Source organism: Danio rerio, chromosome 5, assembly GCF_052040795.2.
Source record: "Danio rerio strain M-AB ecotype USA chromosome 5, GRCz13ab, whole genome shotgun sequence".
Classification (NCBI taxonomy): Eukaryota; Metazoa; Chordata; class Actinopteri; order Cypriniformes; family Danionidae; genus Danio; species Danio rerio.
In genome coordinates, this window is record NC_141025.1 from 70907789 (window position 1) to 70928166 (window position 20378).

A 20378-nucleotide genomic window follows, 5' to 3' on the forward strand; every position below is an offset into this window, starting at 1 on the left:
AATTATATAAATAATTATCGTGGTTAATCAGCTATACTAACAGGGACTCCAGATCTGTTTTTACATTACTGTGACTGTTGGGTTCAGGGTTGGGGTAGGGATAGACGTCAATAAAATACAATTAATGGGAACTTAATAAATAATAAATCTCGTTAACTTCTGGCAGCAGGCTGATTAGCCATGTGGATGGATGATAACAGCCTTCTGAGCCAACCAGGAGGCACAGAATGCTCTTACTGGCCCATATCTATCAGCTGATAACCACTGATAATGCCCATTCAATCGAGTGATAACATTAGAATTGTTAGATAAGATAATCAACTGATTATTCTTAGATGTATATTAGATTTTACTGACGGCCAAAATTTTGCCTTGCGTTCAATTTATGACATCTATTTAACATTCAAAACACATTCCTTTGGTTGAGCTAAATTCTCAATACCCACAAAATTATATAAATATTAAGGCCATATAATTTTTTTACTTTTTATGAATGTTTAAACAATTTTTCTCCATAAATGCTAAGATCCTGCTGGCATTTCTGCTGAAGTTGTGACAAGGCTGCATTTTCAACCTGTAACTGATATGCTGAAATAACACCATTCATTATTATTATTTTTTTTTGTACATTAAATCAACTACAATTTTTTTGTATTCCAGAATTGCTTCATTTGTATTTTTTCTCTCTTCAAAATGAATATAGTGTAATGTAACTGAAAATGACTTGTGCATTAATTTGGTCATTTTTAAAAACAGGAGGGGTGGCGTAGTGAAGGTCGCTGGTTCAAACCTCGGCTAGGTCAGTTGGGAATCATGTGTGGAGTTTGCAGGTTCTCCCTATGTTCGCGAGGGTTTCCTCCGAGTGCTTCGGTTTCCCCCAAAGTCCAAACACATGCGCTATAGGTGAATTGAGTGAGCTTGTCTGTAGTGTATGTGTGTGAATGAGAATGTATGGGTGTTTCCCAGGGAAATAAATTGCAACTGGAATATTAAGTTGGAATATTAAGCCCTTCCAATCAGTAGGCAGTTCATTCCGCTGTGGCGACCCCTGATTAATAAAAGGACTAAGCTGAAAAGAAAATGAATGACAAAAAAGTGGATAGCTTTAAAAGGGATGTTGGTAGAATGCTCAAAATCACCAAGTGTCCCTTATACAAATACATACGTAAATATTCAGATTTGGGCATAAATACAGTATACATTCATTCATTTTCTTTTCTATGTCCCTTTATTAATCCAGAGTCGCCACAGAGGAATGGAGCCAACTTATCCAGCATGTTTTTTTTTACACAGCGGATGCCCTTCCAGCCGCAACCCATGTCTGGGACATCCACACACACTCATTCACACTCATACTGTACACTACGGACAATTTTAGCTTGCCCAATTCACCTATACCACATGTCTTTGGACTGTGAGGGAAACCCACGCGAACGCAGAGAAAACATGCAAACTCCACACAGAAACGCCAACTGACCCTGCCGAGGCTCGAACCAGTGACCTTCTTGCTGTGGGGCGACAGCACTACCTACTGTGCCACTGCGTCGCCTACAGTATGCATAATAATGATAATTCTTATCAAGGTTTGAGTAAAGTTTTTGCAAAGCATAAGATGATTCATGAATGATTCAGGGGATGATTCAGAGTCAATTTCATTGGAAGGATTGACTGAAGATTTTAAATCATCATATCTTATGTTTGAGATCAAAAACACAAAGATGCCCTTTAAGCTTACAATATGTGACCCTGGACCACAAAACAGTTCTTATGTTACACCGGTAAATTATTGGCAATAGTCAAAAATAGAGTGACTAGGTCAAAATCATATTTTTTATGGCCAAAATTATAACAAGATCAAGATCTATGAAGATATTTTGTACTGCTCCTACTGTAAATGTATCAAAACTTTTCATTTGCATTGCTAAAAACTAAATTCTGAAAAACGAACATGTAATTTTTGCAATATAGATTTTTCTGAATTCTGAAAATGTAAAAATATTGTCCTATCATACATCAATGGAAAACTTTTCATACATTTTCCTTCGCTTAGTCTCTTTATTCATCAGCCGTTGCCACAGCGAAATGAACCACCAACTTATCCAGCATATGTTTTACACAGCGGATCTCCTTCCAGCTGCAACCCAGTACAGGGAAACACCTATACACTCACATGTACACACATATACTACAGGCAATTTTTCATTCATTCATTTTCTTTTCGGCTTAGTCCCTTTATTAATTTGGGGTCGCCACAGCAGAATGAACCGCCAACTTATTCAGCATGTTTTTACGCAGTGGATGCCCTTCCAGCTGCAACCCATCTCTGGGAAAACTCCCACACACAGTCATTCACACTCATACACTACGGACAATTAAGCATACATAAATTAAACTGAACCGCATGTCTTTAGGCTGTGGGGGAAACCGAAGCACCCGGAGGAAACCCACTCGAACATGGGAAGAACATGCAAACCCCACACAGAAATGCTAACTGACCCAACTGGGACTCGAACCAGCGACCTTCTTGCTGTGAGGTGACAGTGCTAACCACCGAGCCACCGTACTGCCTAAAATCAATAAATATGATCCATGAAGATATTTAGTGAACTTTTTACTGTCAATATATCAAAACTTTATTTTTGATTCGTAATTTGCATTGCTAAGAACATAATTTTGACAAAAATCTAAATGTGATTTTTGCAATATTAGGATTTATCTGAATCCTCAAATTCCAGATTTTCAAAAAGCTGTATTTCCTATCATACATCAACACACATAAAAAGAAAACTTTTCATTTCATTTGTCAGCCTACCTAGTGCTAAGGTAAATAGTTGGTTGATGGGTACTGCACTGCAATGTACCTGTGCTGACCAATCATCATCCAGAACAGGAGCCCTTTTGTATTTCAGTGAAAGAGGAGACAAAAATGCCTACGAGAGAAAAGAGAAATGGCTGGATCACATTCACAAATCAACTCTTGATTCAATTATCTGACAATCAGACAACAATATCATTGATTTCACAGTGCTAGCATTGAGAACAGATAACTGTTTAACCAGAGATCCTATCAGATGATTGACAGCGCTAACAAGTGTGAGAAAGAAGCCACATTTCCACACACGTCACATCAAAGAGCAGAACAAGCATGACACCATTGAATCTGACTTGCTGAACTTGAGTCACCCTCACCGATGACCCCTTTTATGGCTTATGAGGAGCGTCGCTCATGAATGCCTCCGATTTTGCAGCGCATGGTTAATGGTGACATTTGGCAGTAGGGGCGCTTCGAGTAAAAGCGTCCCGCACACACAGTGGCCTGCGGGCTGGTGCTCTAACAATGGCATGGCCCTTAGTGGACACACACACTTCCAGCTGTGGCTGACCATCCTGGCCTCTTCTCCGGCTCCCATGAAATTGGAAATTATCAGGGCCATTTCTGGTGACAAATCATTGTCTGTGTGTTCCTGCCACTTTTCAGGGAAGAGAACAGACTGAAGGAGTGAAGAAACTCTTTTTGATGGGACTTGAAGGCTGACCTCGTCACCCTCTTCCTTCGAAAAGTCGACCCCACAGAGATGGACTCAAAGTGTGGCCTGAGGTTGACTCTCTTAAAGTGCTACATTGATCTTTAACCGTTCCCACATTTCCTGCAGGGGCATCAAGACCTTCAATATGCCAATGAGTTTGCTGGACTCCTCAACTAAAGCTATCAACTACAGCTATAAACGTTAGTCAAGTTAATGCTGCAACACACCCAAGTGATGTCAGAAAACTAGCAGTGACTAAAGAGGACTGTGGTGTCGCTCATATCCCACCAAAGGGACCTAAAACTCTTTGTAATTGATTTTGTGGCATCTGTGTCACAATTAAAACATGTAACACATAGGTCTCGAACTCGATTCCTGGAGGGCCGCGGCTGCATGGTTTTGCTCCAACCCTACACTATAAAAAATAATAATAAAACGAATTTTACAAAAATATTTCTAAATTTTTTACAGTAATTTTTTGTCATTTCAAATTATATTATAATATCATTATATTATATCATTTAACACAAATTACTTACATTTTTGTTTTTTATACAGGGAAATTACAGTATTATTTATACAGTATTTTTTGTTATTTTAAATTATAATCAAAAGTCCATAAAAATTACAAACAATATCTGTAAATTAATAGCTTGACTATTATTTTATGTACTATATAATTAATGACAAATTACAGCAATTTTCCTGTTTTATACAATAAAATTGGCGTTTTATTTAAAGTGTTTTTTCCTGTTTTTTTAAGAACATTTAAAATTACGTAAAATTAAAGTAATAAATTGTGATGATAAATTGAATGAAGTTCTGCACAAGACTTTTGGCCAGCGGAGAAATTAAAATGGTCGTGCCCAACTGAGTCTGGTTCTCTCAAGGTTTTTTTTTCTTCACTCCCATCAGGTGAAGTTTTTTTTTCCCTCTCCACTGTCGCCACTGCCTCGCATGGTTCAGGATTGGTAGAGCTACACATCGATGAATTTGCTCTTCAGTGTTTGAACTCTCAGTAATGATTAAATCACACTGAACTGAGCTAAACTGAACTGAACTGAACTTAAACACTAAAACCTGAACCACACTGTTCCAGTTACTGAACCACACTGTTCCAGTTACTATGACCATTTATGTGAAGCTGCTTTGACACAATCTACATTGTAAAAGCGCTATACAAATAAAGCTGAATTGAATTGAATTGAATAAATTGTAATTATTTGCTCTGTAAAAAAAATAAATAAATCGTAACAAAAAGTTCAAATGAATGGCAGCTACGGCTGCCAAACAAAAAAACATAAAATTACAATAAAGTTTCTTTGTTGAAATAGTGCAAAAAAATAAATCTACAGATATTTTCATCAAAATGTTTACAGAAAAGTGAAGTTTGTTTATAAACTAATTTCGAGAGGATCACGTGCTTATGATTAATCACGGCCGATCTCGTAATAGCTAATCATTATCTTCCAATCATATGAGCCCTAAGCTACTATAAATAACCACAGTTTTCAGTCCACTTTATCTTTGTTTGGAAGAAAACCCCCTTCCCGCCCAATTCTCCTCCTTTACCATTGATCGGATGGCACGGCGGCCCAGTGGTTAGCACTGTGAGCCCCAAAGCAAGAACACTGCCGGCCCTGGTTCCACCAAGCTGGTAGGCGTTTCTGTGAGGAGTTTGCATATTCTCCCAGTGTCCGCGTGGGTTTTCTCCGGTTTCCTCCCACCATCTAAAGATATACATCATGCATAACAATCAAGCACATGTCTAGCCCCCTTTCTCACGTGTTTTCTAAGCTACCGCAGCCGGTAAGTTCTGAGATCCACCGAGCTCAGACTCCCCTCTAGCTCTGCGAATGGGAGGAAGCCCCGGGCTCGAGGATCCCTTGAGCTCGGGACTCTCTCCCGGGACAGCATGTCAAACAAGCTTTTGATAGATCATCAGCTAAATGTGAACTCTTGAAACACTGTTATTTTACAGACTTTTCCCAGAATATTACGATCAAATCTGTTCATTAAATAAAATAAAATCAGCTCATATGCACCTGTTCCGGAGTCCACTGATTCACACAAACACACAGTTGGAGGATCGTTATGAACTGATTACATGGACTTTAAAAGCAGCACATATGCATGCACCAATTGCTAAGTCTTGTCTTACCATTATGTTTCTTTGTAAAACTCTTAGTGTGTAACTTTATTGAACAAATTTGATCATAATAATCTAGGAAAAGTCTGTAAAATAACTGTTTCTTTGTAAAACTCTTAGTGTGTAAATTTATTGAATGGATTTGATCATAATAATCTGGGAAAAGTCTGTAAAATAACAGTGTTTTTCTGTAAACACTTTGATGGAAATATCTGTAGATTTATTCATTTTTGCACTTTATTTCAACAAAGAAACTTTACCGTAATTTTATGGTTTTCTTTTGGCAGCTGTAGCTGCCAGTCATTTGACCTTTTTTTCAGATTTTTTTTTTTTTTACAGTGTAATCCAACACAGCTGATCCAACCTAGCTGATCCACCTGCTGCATGGTGCCCCATTTATCATTTTTGCTTTCAAGTTGGTGATTGTAGGACATGCATTGTGGCTGCTGTACTCTGTTGATGCACATTTCTTGAAAGACTGCACTGAGGTGAACTCAGAGCAAATTGCAACCAAGTATTCAAAGTGGCATTATGTCACGAAAGTGAATGAGACAGCAAAGGTTAAAAATGGGCTTGGGCAAATGTGGCCGCTTTTAAAGCACTTCAGTTTGAAATGACTATTCAATATGTGGCCATGACTGTTCTCAAGCGGTGGATTTATCCAGTTTGAAACCAATTGTTGGTAGTGTGGATGTACCATTACCATTTTGTTTATGAATCATGTTTATCACTCTTTCCTCACATTTATCAATGCTTTTTTCTTTATTCCAGAGAGCTATAATGAAGACATTCACATACTATTAGCTTGGTGTATCAGGCAGAGCCTTCAGACACCATATTGAGTTAAACAGATGAAGACGAGGCTGTGATTTTTCATTTCAATGTCACAAGACTTGCATTGTCAAACTTTTAAAATGCCAGCAGAAGATCTGGACTACTACTGCAGCTTTAATTGGCAAAAGGTACAAACAATCAGTTTGTTTAATCAGGGTAATGTTTTGAAGTATTAAAGGGTTAGTTCACATAAATAAACTTCTATTATTAATTACTCACCTTCATGTTATTACAATCCTCTGAGAATTTTGTATTTTTTCAGGACACAAGTTAAGATGTTTTAGATGAAATACAATCTATAGACAGAAACTGTCCCAAGACATTAAAAGAAAAGGACCAAAAACATTGTTAAAACATTCAGTGACTTCAGTGGTTCAGCTTTAGTCAAATGAAACTCCAAGATAACAGGTTTCAAGGTTTACAGCAGTTTGGACAAGTCAATGTATTAAAACCACAAAAATGTTTTTTACGTTTCCAAGAAATATGTAAGGTTTGATTTTAAGTGTTTTTGAATGTGTTGCAAGGAAATCTGTGTTTTTGAAGCCAATGAAGATACTAGAAGTCAATGTTTTATTTCAATTATGTAGCCTGACATGTTTACTGTTCCAAAATATTATAAATGTTTTCTAAAATGTAATATATTGTATTAAATGGGAAAAAAAGTTTTGTTTATTGCTAAGACATTTAAAAATTAGCCGGCAGCTAGCTCTCTGCAACTCTCACATGGTCACCGACTAAAGCTAAGCAGGGCTGTGCCCGGTCATTACCTGGATGGGAGACCACATGGGAAAGCTAGGTTGCTGCTGGAAGTGGTGTTAGTGAGGCCAGCAGGGGGCGCCCAACCTGCGGTCTGTGTGGGTCCTAATGCCCCAGTATAGTGATGGGGATGCTATACTGCTCAGTGAGCGCCGTCTTTCGGATGAGACGTTAAACCGGCATCCTGGCCAAATCTACCCAACTGGCCTCTGTCCATCATGGCCTCCTAACCCTCCCCATATTCCAATTGGCTTCATCGCTGTCTCCTCTCCACCAATCAGCTGGTGTGTGGTGTGCGGTCTGGCGCAAAATGGCTGCTGTTGCATCATCCAGGTGGATGCTGTACACTGGTGGTGGATGAGGAGATCCGCCCCCTATTGTTTAAAGTGCTTTGTGTGCCCAGAAAAGCGCTATATAAATGTAAGGAATTAAAAAGAAATAATTTTACAGCAGTAAACAAGACTGTGAAACCTGATATTTTTATTCAAGGTTATATCATACCATCAGAAACTTACACCGGCCCATGCCTTCTCCAAGAACACCTTTGTATTCTCTTCCGCGGCAGGTTAGGTTGCACATTTATTATTACACTGTTTTGCCATTAGAGTCAACAGCTTGAAATGCAAACATTGTATTGCCTGCAATCTGACACGGAAACATGCAAACAAAGTTGTTTTTACAGATTTTTGGATGCACAAAAGTGTTCTTGGAGCTTCACATGATTACAGTTTGAGCACAGAAGTCTCACAGAATGTTTTGACAATGTTTTTGGTTCCTTTTCTGGACTTTGAACGTCTCGAGACCATTGTTGTCTATGGAGGATGAAGAAGCTCTGGAATTTTATCTATAACAGGAGAGTCCAAACTCAGTCCTGGAGGGCTGGTGTCCAACAGAGTTTATTTTCAACCCCAATTAAGAGGTTGTCAAAGGAAGTTGGCGCTAAACTATGCAGGACACCGGCCCTCCAGGACAGAGTTTGGGCACCCAGATCTAAAATATGTTCATTTGTTTTCCAATATAATTTTTTTTTTAAAGAATCTTTGAATGAAACGTCCCTTTAAAATGTAAAAGTCGACACACCCCCAACACACTCGCTATTCATGTATATTTATTTGTTTAGTTGATTCAAAAAAGCGCTCATTGTCTCAATTGTAAATACAAAAGATTTTTTTTTTCTTCCACGAAGGGCCTTGACATCACAGCAGCTTGGCTTAGAGGCAATCTGTTGAAGAATATAATATTGTTTAAAGAACGTGGAAATCCACAGTTTTGAAACTCCTGATTTTTTTTGTTAGGCATCATGTCTGAGGCTGAGAAATATAATGGCTCATAATGAATAAAAAGGTTAAACAACAATCCAATCCAGCGTTGAATGTCAAGGAGAGGCTTGTGAAAATGGTATATCTGAGGTATCTTCACCGACCAGCGACTGAACTCTGCAGTCACCCGAAGCATCTCAAGCTACTGCGGCCAAGGAGGAAGGCAGTATTTGTTTATAAATAATGTTTCCTTTACAGAGCAGTCATCGCTTAGCTAAAGGCTGGGGAAATGAGTTGTGTTCAAGGAGGAAGAAAACAAAAAGACGAGAGGAAAACGGTAGCTAGCTGCCAGTTGTTTTGCCAGAGGGTCTGCTCTCAATATCAAACCTGAAACAAGGCCACAGCCTGTGAAAATACAATCAGTCATGTACTAAATTTCTTAATGATTTATCTCAAAAATGGCTCATGAATTGTAACTGAATCTATTTCAGTTCCAGCTTAATGAAGGCACCAATGATGATTATTGTCGATCGGGGCAAGATGTCACAATGCTTACACATAAATGTGTTTTTACTTAAATCCTGGTTTCAAGACACTTTTTGAAAGGAATAATTTAAGCTTGGTTTGAATTCCAGCATATTTTTTTTGTCATTAAGTCTATTTTAAATAAAAAAATTATTTAAATAATAGAAAAAAGGCTTTAAACATCCAATAATAGCTTGTTATGTGTTAGTACTGTATATGACTTTAATCTCTCTTCTATAAATAAATAAAAATACATATGTCCAGATCTGATCATGTGATCGGAAATCGCACCTGATCATGCGGTTTCATGCTCGATTGGAATTGGATGTTACCTCCCGAACAGGAATCAAATATAGAGATGTGAATATATGTATATTCTCATTATTTTTTAGCACATCTATAGTTATGCTGTGGCACAGAGTTAGACTTCTTTCTTGACTTCACAGAACCAGCAACATGTGTGGCATGATGTCACTTTGTTGCAGAGACACTATTGGTTAAATGCTGAGAAAGAAGAACACAGAACAGCTTGAAGCGAAAAGCGCGAGTATGAGGTCTGGAGGTATTATAAAGTTGATGACGACAATGTTGCCATGGCAAACTGTGAGATATGCAAACTTGGGATTGCCTGCTGGGTTATTTTAAATTGAGGTAATATTTGTTTAAATATTAGATTTTTTTTTATATTTACTGTTGCACTAAAGTATTATGCTATTTATTTATTACTTGATTGTTTGTTAACAGAGGCGGCAGTTTCCTCCGGGTGCTCCGCTTTTCCCCGACAGTCCAAAGACATGTGGTACAGGTGAATTGGGTAGGCTAAATTGTCCGTAGTGTATGAGAGTATGTGTGTGTGGATGTTTCCCAAAGATGGGTTGCGGCTGGAAGGGCATCCGCTGCATAAAATCTTGCTGGATAAGTTGGCGGCTCTGTGGCTATCCCGAATTAATAAAGGGACTAAGCCGACAAGAAAAAGAATGAATGAATGTTTGTTAACAGAGTTGTTGATGGTTAAAAAAGGTGAATTAAATGAAAAAAAAGGAATATCCTGGATCTGTTTCTTCGCTCTTCTTTATTAATGTATTATAGAAGTATCGGATTGGGTTTTGGTAGATACTCAAAATAAAATGACTCGGAAGCTAAAAACCTTATTGAGACACCCCTAATATATATATATATATATATATATATATATATATATATATATATATATATATATATATATACTGTATGTGTGTGTGTATATATATACATACACATACTGTGTGTGTGTGTGTGTGTGTGTGTGTGTGTGTATATATATATATATATATATACATATATATATATATATATATATATATATATATATATATATATATATATATATACTGTGTGTGTGTGTGTGTGTGTGTGTATATATATATATATATATATATATATATATACTGTATGTGTGTGTGTATATATATACATACACATACTGTGTGTGTGTGTGTGTGTGTGTGTGTGTGTGTATATATATATATATATATATACATATATATATATATATATATATATATATATATATATATATATATATACTGTGTGTGTGTGTGTGTGTGTGTGTGTGTATATATATATATATATATATATATATATATATACTGTATGTGTGTGTGTGTGTATATATACTGTATGTTTGTGTGTGTGTGTGTGTGTGTGTATATACTGTATGTGTGTGTGTGTGTGTGTGTATATTTATTTATTTATATATATATCTATATATATATATATATATATATATATATATATATATATATATATATATATATATATATATATATACATACTGTATGTGTGTGTGTGTATATTTATATATATATACAGTATATTAGCAATTCCATGCAAATGTCAACCTTGTCAGAAAAAATAATTGTTTTCACTAAACCATGGAAACCTTTTCTGTTTTTTGTGTAAGCAAGTATTTTACAGTGCTTTAGAAATACTCAAAAATATCTCTGTCTATGTTTTCAAACAATTTTATTTGATTTAATAAAGTCACACAAATGGCAATTTCAGACCAGTCACATCCATGACGCAGAGGTGTCACATCCATAACAAAGATTTTCCCTCATTAATGCTAAAATATTAAATAAAAATAAAGTCAGTCATGTTTGTTCTGTAGTGAGCCAACTCTTATCCTGTTGATTAGCCATAAGGGGGGGGGGGGGGGTTGTGCAGTTTCATTCACAGTATCTCTACTAAGCATGTTGTAAACTGTAAACTTGCAGACTTTTTTGGTCACATCCATAACGCATGTTTGTTTTCCTTTAAAGTACAAAACATGTTAACAGATTGATATTTTTCTGATCCTATAACTCTCTGGTTAGTTGTTCTAGACAATATAAAAACATATGTTTCAATATAATGTTAACATATACTTTCTATGTGAATTTATGTTTTGAGATTCCAGCGTTACAGGTGTAAAATTTGCAGTAAAAACTCAAAACATTAAATTCATATAGAAAGTATACGTTAAGATACACTGAAAAAAGTGTTGCATGCAGAACTGTTGCAAACAATTTATTTGTGTTGAATTTAAACAAACAAATTAAGTTTATTAATGTTCAACTTAATTTGTTTGTTTAAATTCAACACAGATAAATTGTTTACAACCACTTTACCTTAAAAAATTGAGTAAATCCAAGGAGTCATCTCTGAATAATTTTTTTCAGTGTATTGACACATCTGTTTATATTTTCCAAAACAACTAATTACAGAGTTATGGGATCAGAAATCAATCTGTAAACATTTTTTATATTTTAAATGAGGAAAATAAACATGCGTTATGGATGTGACAAAAACGTTTGTGAGTTTACAGTATACAACATATTTTGTAGAAATTCAGTCAAGTAAACTGCACAACCCAAAAGAAACAATGCTAATCAAACAGATACGAGTCGACTCACAATAGAACAAAAATGGTTGACTTTACTTTATTTGACATTTTTGCATTTATGAGGAATAAGTGTTGTTATGGATGTGACATCTGTAAAATTGCCATTTGTGTGATTTTGGTAAATTAAATATAATAGTTTGAAACACTAACAGAGACATTTATAAGTATTTTTTAAAGAACTGTAAAATACTTGCTTACACAAAAAATTTAGAAATGGTTTCTCTATTTATATATATATATATATATATATATATATATATATATATATATATATATATATATATATATATATATATATGAGCAATTCCATGCAAATGTGAGCTTTGCTATGATATTATATATATATATATATATATATATATATATATATATATATATATATATATATATATATATATATAATTAAGTTATATTATATATATATATATATATATATATATATATATATATATATATATATATATATATATATATATATATATATATATATATATATAAGCATCTGTACAAAAACCGACATTTAAAATAAGTCTAACTTAAGAAGATTGCTCAAAAATGTAAATTCTGTCATCTTTTACCTTCACTTGTTTAAAAATTTAGAACCCTTTAAGACTTACGTGATAATCAAGATTTGACATTAACACCCGATAACCCTACAAATTTGGGAGAATGTCAGCAGTATTCCCATGATTCCCACTAGCCACTTTGGTGATATCGTTTTGGATTGAATTTGGGATTAGAAAGCACGTGAAATACAGGCATGGGAGAGCAAAGTGTGTTGCACTTCTCTCTCTGAATTTTTCACCTTTACCTCAGTTAATCTTATGAACCCACTTTACAATATACAATAAAATAGCATGTTTTCATAAAATGGGACTTTTACGCACAACGTATTAAATCTAAAAACAGTCATAAATTGTATATAATGTTAATCTGTATTTAAAATTGATGCTCGAATATCTCAAGTACATTTTTAGCACGGGAAAGTAAACCTAAATTAATATAAAATGCATAAATTAGGGACTAAACCGAAGGAAAATTAATGAACTAATTTCTGGTCAACAAAACTGCACTAGTAGTGCTAACGTTAAGTGACTAGCATCTTTTGTGAAACCACTAACGTTAGCTGTTACTGTGACTGGTGAGCGAGCAAAAACCTGGGTGCCACTCCTGTTTAACATATTTACTGTTACTACAAAATTCACCGAATAAAACGACATTGGTATGACAAATTGTTTTAAACGCAAATACCTTCAATGGCTGTTTGTTTCAATTTCAGAAACAGTAACGTGACTTTCTTCCTGAATAACGTTACCTCGCCTTACCTAAACACAGCTTATGACTGGATTAATTAACGTTGATTTATATGTTTTTGCGAGTTGTGTTGTAAATGTAAGCTCCTTAGCAGCAACAGTAGAGGAAACAACAACGATCAAATTTACCTTAGAAATTAGCAACAGCTTTGAAGACTTGAGTGGGTGAGAAAAATAAATGACCAAGCAAAAGGTGCGACGTTACAATATGTGTAACAAGCATTAGAAACGGCTCTAGCGCCCTCTACTGTTCAAACTCAATTATCAGTTATCAAAATCACCCCAGTCAGTCTTGCTTGCTTTATCCGGAAAAAAATGTAAATTCACCTTGGTAAACAGAATTTTCTGACACATTAATATTAATAAACTACAAAACTAGTCAAATCTAAAGTTTGCGTTAAAAAATGTACATTAATTTTTCTTTGCGACAGATTTGCTAATTAGCCTATATTATGTCGAAATATTGGAGCAAACACTTCTGATTTTAGGTCAAGAATATTTACTATTTAAAGCTTAAAGGAGGGCGACACGTTGGCTCAGTGGTTAGCACTGTCGGCTCACAGCAATAAGGTCGCTGGTTCCATTCTCGGCTGGGTCAGTTGGCATTTCTTTGTGGAGTTTGCAGGTTCTTCCCGTGTTCGGGTTGGGTTTCCTCCGGGTGCGACGGTTTCCCCCACAGTCCAAACACATGCTGTATAGATGAATTGAATTATGTGAATAAGTGTGTATGGATGTTTCCCAGAATCCCAGTACTGGGTTGCAGCTAAAAGGGCATCCACTGTGTGAAACATATACTGGATAAGTTGGTGGTTCATTCCGCTGTTGCGACCCCTGATGAATAAAGGGACTAAGTCGAAGGAAAATGAGTGAATGAATCTTAAAGGAGCATTATTGTGTCTCAGTAAACCAGAAAACTAGCATCAAAACATACATTACGAGCAGGATTTGTTTCAGCAGGGTCTGTTAACGATCTTAATTATTATTTGATGACATTTATTATAATCTTTCTTTAAAGTACAGATCAAAACTACAATGTATGAGCTACTAAATAACCAACATTATTTTACTCATATTTCGATTTTATTTGCAGTCTTTTAAAAGCTAAAATAAATAAATAAATAAAAATACACATCTTGCTTGCATTTTATTTGCTTTCTGTGTATATAAATCTCATATATAAAATTCCTACAATGTTCTGTATACAGGTACAAATAGTTCTCTGTATGAAGACCCACCATATAATTGGAAAAAATGACATTGAAAAAATAGATCTAAATATTTCATTCGTCAACTAGTTAAAAGTTTTTTTTTTCCTGACAGCATATTTTTAGGTCATTGTACCCTAATAAGCTAAGTTAATCATGTTATCTAACTTAATTTTATCAGTTATGCAAGCCAGTTTTAAGTCAATTTAACATAATATAAGTTCAATTGACTTAAAGTTAGTTTGATTCAGCATAAAGATTTAAGGCAAGCAGGATTTTTTTTGGTGTATTTATTAAAAATATTTAATTGAATGTTACTTGTATTATTTGTTTTTATGCTGTTTTTTGTATCTTAATCTCAATACTTTATATTAAATTAATCTTAATCATTTAAATGAATATGGTTTTCATTTTCAAAATATTTATTAATAATAAAACTTTGCTTTTACATTTTCTTTAAACATACTGTATATAAGGACATCCTCGCTGACCCCTGGAGGGCCATAGAAAAGCAGTTTTTGATGTAAAAAATATATAAGTAAATTATGTTAGAATTTTATGGAATTAATTTAACTTATTAGCTTTTACAAGTGGATTGAACATAAAACAATCAAGTTCTCCCAAAAAACTGTCAAGAATAGTGTTGTCAGCTTATTTCATACAAGTAGTTTGAAAACAGAAGTGTATGCCGTTTGACAAACTTCTGTCTTTAGACCTTAATTTCAGCTTGTTGTCAAGATTTGAAGGACATGATGATCATCACAGATCAATATATATTTTATGTTTAGAGCGCAACAATGTAAGAAAAATAAAACATTTGCTCGTTTTCACTACAGATTTACTGTTGGTTTAAAAAAAGCTGAACTTTTTAATAAAATAAAACCCAAGATATTGTTTTTCTTTTAACATGTTTTTATGTCAAAAACAAATAGTTAAAACACTTAGAAAATCAATATTTCATTTTTTTTCACACACAGAGGATAAACAGTGAGTCTGGCAAACCAAAGGGTTTCAATATTCTCATTTCGCTCTCTGCTTGTTTGGAGAAACACTAGAATTCTATTTGTTTCTTAATCTTAATATTTTGCTTATTTAATCTGGTTTTTATTTTCAAACTATTTATTAATATTTAAACTTTTATACGTTTACATTTTCTTTAAACATATATAAGGCTTTCAGCCCACCCTCACTGCCCCCTGGAGGACCATAGAGGCCCAGTTTTTAAGTGTAAAAAAATTATAATAAAATAATTCACATTTTCAGCACTATAAAAATGCTGTGTTCCTCACAATCTGTGTGTGTTGAGACAACATGTGAATAAGTTAACTTATTGGATTTTACAAATTTAGGTGGATTGAACAAACCAATCAAAATGTCACAAAAAAACCTTTAAGTATATGTTGAGTCGACTCATTTTTAACAAACAACAGACCAATCGAGTTGTTAATTTCTGCATGTTGTTAAGGTCTGGAGGACATGATCACAGATCAAGCTTATATATTTTAGGTTTAGAGCACAACAACGCAAGAAAAAAAAGTTTAGTTTGTTTTCACTACAGATTTATTGTTAGTTTAAAAAAACTCTTTAATAAAAGAAAAGAAACACAAGATATAATTTTTTCTTTTCCCTTTGTATGTTAAAAACAAATATTTAAAACACTTAGAAAATCAATATTAATTTTTTCAAACAAAGAGGATAAACACTGAGTCTAACAAACCACAGGGCTTCAATACTCTCATCTCGCTCTCTGCTTGTTTGGAGGAACACTAGAACTCACCCTTTTTAATCTTAATATTTTGCTTATTTAAATTAATCATTTTTAAAACTATTTATTAATAATTAAACTTTTATGCTTTTACATAGTCCTTAAACATATACAAGGCTTTCAGCTCACCCACACTGCCCCCTGGAGGAGCATAGAGGCCCAGTTTTTAAGTGTAAAAAAAATTATAATTAAATTATATAAACTGTTAAGGCAGACCTGCTATCCACATTTTCAGCACTGTCAAATGCTGGGTTCCACACAACCGGTTTGTGTTGAGACAACATGAAGGAATTAAGTTAACATTAGTTTTTACAAATTTAAGTGGATTGAACAAAACAATCAAGCTGTCCCAAAAAAAAAAAACCCTCAAGAGTAGTTTTGTGTCAGCTTATTTTAAAGAAGTAGTTTAAACAAACAACAGACGAGAGCCGATCAAGTTCATTTCTGCTTGTTGTGAAGGTTTGAAGGACATGTTGATCATCACAGATCAATATATGTTTTGGGTTGAGCACAACAATGTAAGAAAAATAAAAGTTTGTTTTCATTACAGATTTATTGTTGGTTTAAAAAAAAAAAAAGCTGAACTCTTTAATAAAAGAAAAAAAACACAAGATATTAATTTTTCTTTTCCCTTTATATGTCAAAAACAAATATTTAAAACATTTAGAAAAATCAATATTTCTTTTTTTTCATACAAAGAGGATAAACACTGAGTCTGACAAACCACAGGGTTTCAATATTCTCATCTCGCTCTCTGCTTGTTTGGAGGAACACTAGAACTCACCCTTTTTAATCTTAATATTTTGCTTATTTAAATTAATCATTTTTAAAACTATTTATTAATAATTAAACTTTTATGCTTTTACATAGTCCTTAAACATATACAAGGCTTTCAGCTCACCCACACTGCCCCCTGGAGGAGCATAGAGGCCCAGTTTTTAAGTGTAAAAAAAATTATAATTAAATTATATAAACTGTTAAGGCAGACCTGCTATCCACATTTTCAGCACTGTCAAATGCTGGGTTCCACACAACCGGTTTGTGTTGAGACAACATGAAGGAATTAAGTTAACATTAGTTTTTACAAATTTAAGTGGATTGAACAAAACAATCAAGCTGTCCCAAAAAAAAAAAACCCTCAAGAGTAGTTTTGTGTCAGCTTATTTTAAAGAAGTAGTTTAAACAAACAACAGACGAGAGCCGATCAAGTTCATTTCTGCTTGTTGTGAAGGTTTGAAGGACATGTTGATCATCACAGATCAATATATGTTTTGGGTTGAGCACAACAATGTAAGAAAAATAAAAGTTTGTTTTCATTACAGATTTATTGTTGGTTTAAAAAAAAAAAAAAGCTGAACTCTTTAATAAAAGAAAAAAAACACAAGATATTAATTTTTCTTTTCCCTTTATATGTCAAAAACAAATATTTAAAACATTTAGAAAAATCAATATTTCTTTTTTTTCATACAAAGAGGATAAACACTGAGTCTGACAAACCACAGGGTTTCAATATTCTCATCTCGCTCTCTGCTTGTTTGGAGAAACACTAGAACTCACCTGCTGTAAACTTTAAAGTGACCTGACAACAGAAAGCAAAAACACGAAGAAGAAAAACGAACACCAACATGAGAAGCCGGTAGATGTGGAGAATGGATTGCAATGCTCCTCAAATGTTTTTCATTTTTACATTGAAATGACAGAAAAGACTAATGAATACGAATCTTTTTTGTGGACTTGTTTGGGGAAGATTAACATGAACATTCCTGTACACTGGGTTAACAGTCCAAACCCAGTGGTGACAGACACACAGACAGAAAGACAGAACAGACACACACACACACACAAATGACCAAGAAAAAACTCAATGACATCCACTTCCCATTTACTTCAGATTCAAACCAAAAGGGCTTCAATTAATTTTACACACTGCAAAAAAAAAAAAAAAAAAAAAAAAAAAAAAAAAAAAGATTTTCTTTGTCTTGTTTTTAGTCCAGATATCTAAATTCTTATTCAAGAATCATTTTCTAAAGCAGTGTTTCCCATCCTTGTTTCTGGAGGCGCATCAACAGTACATATTTTGGATGTCTCCCCTATCTGACCCATTCATTTCAGGTTTTGGAGTTTCTTCTAATGTCCTGATGAGTTGATTCAGGTGTGTTTGATTAGTTTAAAAATGTGTACTGTTGGTGTGTCTTCAGGAACAGGGTTGAGAAACACTGCTCTAGACAAGAAAAAAAATATCTGAAAACAAAGTATTTTATGTCAAAGACAATTAAAAATATACTTCCTTAAAACAAACAAAATATTTGCCATTGGGATAAAAATTAGAATCTTTTTAATATTATTTTACTTAGCCCTTTGCTTGGTTTATGAAGAGACGAAGTAGAATAATATTGTTTTTGATTTGATAAGAGTTTTTTTTTACCCTATTGTTAAATATACAGTTTGTTTTAAATAAAAACTCCTTATAACACCTTATTTCTGAAAACATTTTTTACCAATGGGGTAAAAATAATAATTGTTTTAAACAAAAAACAATATTATTTTACTACAAAACAAGCTAAAGGATTAAGTAAAATAATATTGTTTTTGCTTTGATACTTTTATTATTTTTATCCCGCTGGCAAGTATTTTGCTAGTTTTTAAGGAACTTTATTATTTCTTATTATTATTCCTTTGTTGTTGTAATTTGTAATAATTAGTCTAGAAATGCTTCTTGACTGACAGATTTTTTTTACTTGTCTCCAAAATTTTGCTTGATTAAAGAACTTAAGATATTTGGACTAAAAACAAGAAAAAAAAAATCTCTTCTCAAAAAGAAAACATATAATATTATTTTACTTAGTTTTACCTTAAAGCAAGCTAAAGGGCCAAGTAAAACAATATTGTTTTCAGTTTGAAATGAGTATTATTTTTACCCCATTGGTAAACATTGATCTTGTTTTAAGGAAAAATCCATTTAATTATGACTTATTTTTGAAAACAAATCAACATTTTTTTGCCGGTCTACAAAATGCTTCTTGATTTAAGAACTTTTAGATATTTGGACTAAAAACAAGACCAAAACTCTAATCAAAAACAAAAAAACTTCTTCTCAAAGCAAAAACAATATTATTTTACTTAGGCCTTTAGCTTGTTTAAGAAAAACTAAGTAAAAAAAAAACTATTTATTTTCCTGTTTAAAATTATTATCATTTATTATTTTGGGTAAATAATTATCTTGTTTTAGGAAAGAAAAGAAAAGGTGCTTAATTTTGATTTATTTCTGAAAACAAAACAACATTTTTGACTAGTCTAGAAAATTCTAGACTAAATTCTACAATCAAATCTTGCTTCTTCATAACATTTTTTTAGTTATTTGGTTTAGAAACAAGACAACGTTTTGCCTTAAAACAAGCTAAATAATCTGCAAAAGGGTTACATGATATTATGTTATAGAATGTTATTTGGGTTCAAATATTATTTTTCTTACCCCATTGGCAGATGATACCGCTTGTTTGAAGAAAAACATTTCTTGTTTCTTACTTATTATTTCAGAAAACAAAACAAAGTCTTTTATTGCTCTACAAAAAGGTGTTTGATTTTAGAACTTTTTAATATTTGGACTAAAAACAAAACAAAATCTCTTTTCAAAAAGAAAACAATATTATTTTCCTTCGTTTTTCCTTAAAGCAAGCTAAAGGTTCAAGCAAAATAATATTGTTTTAGGTTTTATACGATTTTACCCCATTGGTAAACAATTATATTGTTTTAAGTAAAAACTCACTTCATTTTGACTTTTTTATTATTTCCGAAAACAAGACTTTAGTCAAGAAAATGCTTCTTGATTTATTTTGTTTAGATATCTGTACTACTAGTTTTGGCTAAAAAAACAAGCTTGATAATCTGCAAACGGGTTATATAAAAGAAAATTATTGTTTCAGTTTGAACTAAGATTATTTTTCTTACCCCACTGACTGATTCATTTGCTTGTTTTAAAGAAAAATTCACTTAATTATGACTTCTTTCTGAAACCAAAACCATATTTTTACTTGTCTAGAAAATGCTGCTTGATTTAAGAATTTTTTTAGATATTTGGACAATAAACAAGACAAAAAAATTCAATGAAAGAATTTTTTTTTT

The 20378-nt window shown here is 33.3% G+C and overlaps 1 protein-coding gene across 6 annotated transcripts in view; it reads right to left on the reverse strand.

The window, feature by feature from the left end:
• Window positions 1-13470, reverse strand: part of LOC147844482 (uncharacterized) — a 107698-nt gene extending 94228 nt beyond the window's left edge. For 2 of the 6 annotated variants that reach the window (XM_087254666.1, XM_087254667.1), the window contains exons 1-2: window positions 13416-13470; window positions 2813-2930 (exon numbers count right to left, since the gene is read on the reverse strand). The gene's annotated coding sequence lies outside the window, so the exon portion shown is untranslated. Of the gene's footprint in view, window positions 1-2812; window positions 2977-13397 lie in introns of all 6 variants that reach the window. The other 4 variants (XM_087254671.1, XM_087254670.1, XM_087254668.1 and 1 more) reach the window with 3 other exon arrangements.
• Window positions 13471-20378: the final 6908 nt, after the last annotated feature.